General features: G+C 34.1%; 1 pseudogene; it reads right to left on the bottom strand.

The window, feature by feature from the left end:
* Positions 1-3054: 3054 nt before the first annotated feature.
* LOC107690983 (uncharacterized) overlaps positions 3055-6735 on the bottom strand; it is a 15765-nt pseudogene continuing 12084 nt past the window's right edge.

Consider the following 6735-nt stretch of genomic DNA (forward strand, 5'->3'; position numbering starts at 1 on the left):
TTTCAACCAGGGTTAGTATAGGTAGCTAAAACTAAAACCATGCAAAACTTTTGTCATTTGAAATAAAATAAAAAATCACTAAAATAACAAATATTTGAAAACTAAAAATAGTTTATGTCCGCTAATTGCCAAGGCAGTATTTCTCATTTTCATTTAGTTTATATTGATGTACTAAAATAACTAAAACTGAAATAAAAATTAAAAACTGTACATTAACTATGACAAAAATACACAACAAAATAACCACAACGAACTAAATTCTAATGAAAACAAAAAGATAAAAATAATAATTCATTCAAAATATATTCACAAAACTCTAATAGTTTATTGATACTAAAATGGTACTGATTTCATCATGGAAATATATGTTTATTATTAATTCAATTATGCACATTTTAAATGCAAATTAAATCCTTTCATTGAAAAACACCCCCAGTAAATTTGTATAAACACATAATGTTACATTAATTAGTTATATTATTAAAATAATAATTAAAAATAATTAAATGAAAAAGAATATAAAATAAATGTAATTATATATGTCTATACCATTTATAAATATTTAAATATATTCAATTTGTGTAAAGTACATAAATAGTCATTAAATTCAGTAGTCTATAAGGCTTTAATATTATATTTAAGATTTACATATAAGACTAGAATTTATATTTATTGGTGATTTATTTCTTAGTTTTTTTTAAATTATACATTTTAGTACTGCAAAATTTAGCATAAATCTTAATTTTTTTATTTATTTGACATTTTTCAAATTGCCAATACCATATTTAGAATGTGAATTGTGTATAAAAATGTTGAATATATTTATATATATATATATATATATATATATATATATATATATATATATGTGAATGATCAGCATGAAACAGACACGCGCTCCTCCTTCTCACATCATCAGAAAGATGAGATGGTAAGCTTTTGGTATCAGAGAAGTCTTTAATTAATTCAGCATGGATGCATTAAGTTGATCAAAAGTGACATTTATAATATTACAAAATATGTATGTTTTAAATAAATGCTGTTTTTTTTTTTTTTTGCTTTCTGTTCATCTAAGAATCCTGAAAAAAATGTATCACAGTTTCCACAAAAATATTGACTGTTTTCAACATTGATAATAATAAGAACAATTATTAATAATTGAGTGGCAGATCAGCATATTAAAATTATTTCTAAATTAACATGTATATTACATATTATAGTATATTTTATGTGCCAGTAAACATGCAAATAAAATATTAACACAATTAATTCACAGAAGTTCAAAATATCAGTAGTATCATAATCATTTACTCCCCCTCATGTCTTTTCTTTGCACTATGGTACATATTTAGTTTTTTTTGGTTAAGATTTTCAGTGAACAATGGTTTAAGTTTCAGCATGCTCTTCACACAATGCTATTGCTAATATTGTATAGAAAACAATTCTATTGCAATCCACAGAAGAAAGAAAACCATACAGGTTTAGAATGACATGAGTGAGTGGATCATGACAGACTGTTCATTTTTGGGTGATCTGTTCCTTTAAGAAACACAACACAGTAAAATGGTAAATGAAAATGTGGTTGTGTCTCTCGTCTGCAGAGCTGTCGGAGGTGCTTTGGCGGATGGTTCTCAGTCTGAAGATCTCCTCTGGTACTGCTGTTTGCTGCTTTCGCTGTTCTCACCGTGACTATTCTTCTGGTTATGGAGGACCTGTCTGCATTTCTGCATGCTTTACGACTACACTGGTAAGAACAACGCATAATTCATAAGCAACGAGTAGGAGACTTCACTTTAATTCTTTTAACAAAGAAGTAATCAGAGTTATCATGCGTATAAAAACCTTGCACCTTGCACTTGTAAGCTGCGTGTTAGTCAAGGTGTTTGACCTTTGACATGGAACATGTTTGTCTATCTATTTTTAATCTATTAAAGTTTACATATATCTGGCCCAAAGGTCTAATGTCTCTGTACTTGAAATGTGTCCAAATTTAGCATTAATAGTGTGAGAGTTTAGTATGTACCGTTACTCCTAAAAACAACAAACGTTTGTTCTGTTTAAAAGCATGTTTAAATATTATACAATTAGTGATATGAATGTAGTTAAAGTGATGTTTTTATGTGCTTTGTGTTTGCTTTCAGGGTTGAATTTCAGAACAGGTTTTATGAGGGATCCGGCTACAAGTTCACACCCTTGTCCGTTGACAACCTGTTAAAAAGACAGCAGTAATGGTTTTTATATGTGCTATTCTTGTAGATTTTACTGTAAATATGTGAATCTAACAAATGCATATTTGATCTCACGATTATTGTTTACAATGAACTGCTGAAAATTTGCAAGATAAAGATGAGTTTGTTTCTTCATCAGAACAGATCTGGAGAAATTTAGCATTACATCACTTGCTCAGCAATGGATCCTCTGGAGTGAATGGGTGCCGTCGGAATGAGAGTCCCAACAGTTGATAAAAACATCACAATAATCCACACCACTCCAGTGCAGCAGTTTATATCTTGTGAAATGAAAAGCTGGCATTGCTTCTGGCTAAAGTATGAGTCCTCTGTTTGTGTTTTGAAGTTAGAGGACAAAGGGATGGATTATGGATTCGTATTTTCGACAAGATAAAGTAAAAACACCTTAATGATGGATTTGTTTCTTAAAAACAGGCAACTTTGCACTTCACAAGACATTTATTGATGAATTTGTGTGGATTATTGTGATGTTTTTATCAGCTGTTTGGACTCTCATTCTGACGGCACCCATTCACTCCAGAGGACTCATTGGTGAGCAAGTGATGCAATGCTAACTTTCTCCAAATCTGTTCTGATGAAGAAACAAACTCTCTACAAAAGTAACTTTACAAAATAGTTACATTTAGGTAGGCCTACTCGTTGCTATTATTACTGGCTAGTTGTGTAACACTGTAACTTTAACACTAATGTAAATAATGTTATCAAAACTATTTATTTTTTTAATTGATTATTAATTATTTTACGGAACACAGTTATTATATAAATACAAATTATAAAGGTAAAAAAAGCAATGAAAAGACAAAAGTAACCATTGCAAAATGTAGCTTTTATTAACGTTGTAAACCTAAAGTATAAAATAGTTTTAGACCATCCTAGTTACCTGCAAAATAAACTGTACAAATGTGGAGCAGACTGAATGAATTTACTGTACAACATGCATCTAATACGAGCTGTGCCATACATTCACACTCAATTTTTGTTAGTAGACTTCCTTAATGAATTGTTGTGTATATTTTCTGTATACTTGCACTAATGTCACAGAACTAACATTTGCTAACACATCAAACAGCATTCAGTGGGTTAACAGTGAAATACCTTTTTTGGGGTTGTAGGAACATACACACTGAAAATTCATGGCATTTTAAATAAACGTGAAAAAGACGCTACCGTGTTCATGATGCACCATTGACTAGCTCCTGAGTTCTGAATGTAAAAAACAGGGTTTGTGTCTCATTTTAATTCAGAGCAGACAACTGTTGGCAACAAGAATGCATTTGACAGTTTCAACAAACCTTTGCGTCAGATCAAGACAGAACAGCACTGTGCATTCGAGGTACGTTTAGAATTTAGAACTTGACTTTTTTTCTTTAATACATAGACCTTTTTTTTTCCAGATATGATTGAGATCTTTATGTTTTTGTATTTTAAATGTTATTGCATTCAAACGCTTAAAAGGTACAACACTAATGCATACAGAAACAGTCGAACGCCAATGTGATGATGCTATTCATTTTTGGGGGATTTCACGATTCAGAACTTTTTTGTTAAGTTAAGGACAGATGCATGTTAGTGTAATGCAAATTGTTGATTATCAATATTTGAGCATCATTATTACTAAATTATGACGCCTTTTGTTGTATGCTGTATTACAAGTCGTCAGTATTTTTAAATGATATTTAATTCATTTTATTTGACAAAAAAATGCAAAATGCCCAGAGTTAATATAAATTTGAAGTGTGCATATTCATGGCACGTTTCAAGTTCCAGACAAAACGCAGGTTAAGTATGAACACTTTGTTCATTACGCTGTTTAACCACATTCAAAAACGTATTTCAACTTGATTGTCGAACCCAAGTGAGATTGTAGTGCTACTTATGGAAAAAGGAAGCTCTGAATAATCTGCCCTCTGAGAAACAGCTGAAGGGTACCATGGCCGTGTTTGAAGAATACACAGAAACATCTAGGATCGTGTTGCGTTGTTGCCGTTATCGTCGTCGTCAGACTGTTGGTCGGGAGGAATGGCGCGGGTATGGCTGGCTCGTACGCTGGTCAGATGAGGGCAGGCGGAGATCAGGTTAGCAATGCCAACAAGAGTTACGCCTGTGCCATCCAGGTTCACTTGACTCAGCTGCATACGACACAGGAACTTCAGACCTGAGGAGTATGTTAGAGACGTTTCTTTACTAGAAAATGATTGTGGAGGGAATAAGACTGCACAACATACCCTGATCTGTGATTCTGGTTCTGCTGATGCGATTAATCGCGATTAATCATTTGACAGCACTAATATATTGTCTACTGTACCTGCAGATGTGGTAAGTGTGTGATCACGGCTGCGACACCCCTGCTGGTGACGGCTGTACGGTCGAGACACAGTTCCTGGAGCTCTTTTAGACTGATCAGTCCCTGCAGCCCGCTGTCACTCACCTGAGTGTTGCTAAGAGACAGCTTCTTCAACCTATCAGATGCAAAGGGGCGGGTCATCATTACCATCTTTGGTAAAAGCAAAATAAGACTTCTGAATACTGTTCTAATGAAACAGAGAAATGAATCGCAAACGAAAGGTCTACTCATACCAACAGCAGAAACAAAAAACTACAGGACAATGCCAATTTTAATCGCTTTAAAGCAGTAACACAGCAACAGCATGATATATTGCAATATGTGACCCTGGACCACAAAACCAGTCATAAGGGTCCATTTTTTGAAATTGAGATTTATACATCATCTGAAAGCTGAATAAATAAGCTTACCATTGATGTATGCTTTGTTATGATAGGACAATATTATATGGCCGAGATACAACTATTTGAAAATCCGGAATCTGAGGGTGCAAAAAAAAATCTAAATATTGAGAAAATCGCATTTTAAAATGAAAAATAAAAATAAAATTTCATTTTAAAGTTGTCCAAATGAAGTTCTTAGCAATGCATATTACTAATCAAACATTAAGTTTTAATATATTTACAGTAGGAAATTTACAAAATATCTTCATGGAACATGATCTTTACTTAATATCCTAATGATTTTTGGCATAAAAGAAAAATCTATAATTTTGACCCATACGATGTATTTTTGGCTATTGCTACAAATATACCCCAGCGACTTAAGACTGCTTTTGTGCTCCAGGGTCACATATAATCACTTTTTTGCTCAGAATGCTGGGAAATGTACTAAAGAAACTTATCGGTCTGTAGGTTTTCTCTCCAAACAAAGAAAACAAAGTTAATCAAAAACAAAAACCACTATATTTGTTGGCAAAAAAAGAACAGTGTGAATGTCTTGTCTGACGCACACATTCGCTCTTGGTGTGAATAGATCGTTACACATAAATCAGGGTTCCCACAATTTCTGACCAAAGAATTTCCATTATTTCCATGCCTTTTCCAGCTGTTACTAATGACCGGACAAGAAATGTTAAAACTCATTTTATAAAGAGTAAATTCCAGCTAAAGAAAGAGCTGACCGTAACTACATTTGATTATTTTCCATGAATTTTGAAATTCTCTAATAGTTCCCGGTTTTTCTTGACTGTGGGAAACCTGAAAAATGGACAACAACAATTTGGGATCTAGCCAGTGATTTCATAAATAACTCTAAGTAAGCCTATTCCAGCATTACAAGATTTGCACGGTTGCATTACACCACATTAAACCAGAACAGCAGCTCCTTTTCTCATGTGATTTACTGCATGGACACTTTGGACCTAAGCTCTACCTGGTCATGCTGGCAAGCTGTGTAATGCCGTGGTCAGTGAGCTGAGTGTAGTCCGTCAGGTCGAGTTCTAAGAGCAAAGTCTGTCTGGAGAGAAACGTAAGCCCACTGTCCGTCACAGAGTGTCTGCCGGGCAGGGTGAGCTGGGTAAGCCTTAGGCCTGCGTGGAGAAAATGCGCTTACTTCACTAAAACCCCAAACAGGATTGAATAACTTGCAAAACACATTCATGCATGCATAAAATACTTCATAAATGATGCATAAAAAGCCATAAATACAAATAGTTCTATTTGGCTGCACCTGAAATGATCTCCAGCGTGTGGTTTCCGTCGGTGACCGGTATGCCGGCCAGGCTGAGAGCTGATAGGCTGGGGTGGGTTGCTAGGCACTGGAGAGTATTTTCTCGTACACCTGTGCCGTCCAGGTGAAGCGTCTGCAGGTTTTGGAGCTCTGCGAGTGCAGACACGTCACTCACCTCAAGGCAAAAGGAGACAAATGTTAAATAAATATAGGGTAAACGTATAGTGAATTCCATTACGCCGTTCTCTCATGGTCCATAAACAGACCTTACAAACAAGCCCTGTAACGGCTTCATGATTGGAGTTTGTTTGAAGGGACAAATGCAGTCTACTGTTTATAAGGATACAATTAATTGATCAAAAGTGACAGTAAAGACATTTATAATTTCGCAAAAGATTTCTATTTCAAATTACTGCTGTTCTTTCTATTCTCAAAAACAATTCAAAAAATTATATCTCTGTTTCCACACAC

Source organism: Sinocyclocheilus anshuiensis, unplaced genomic scaffold (genome assembly GCF_001515605.1).
Source record: "Sinocyclocheilus anshuiensis isolate Anshui unplaced genomic scaffold, SAMN03320099.WGS_v1.1 scaffold102, whole genome shotgun sequence".
NCBI lineage: Eukaryota > Metazoa > Chordata > Actinopteri > Cypriniformes > Cyprinidae > Sinocyclocheilus > Sinocyclocheilus anshuiensis.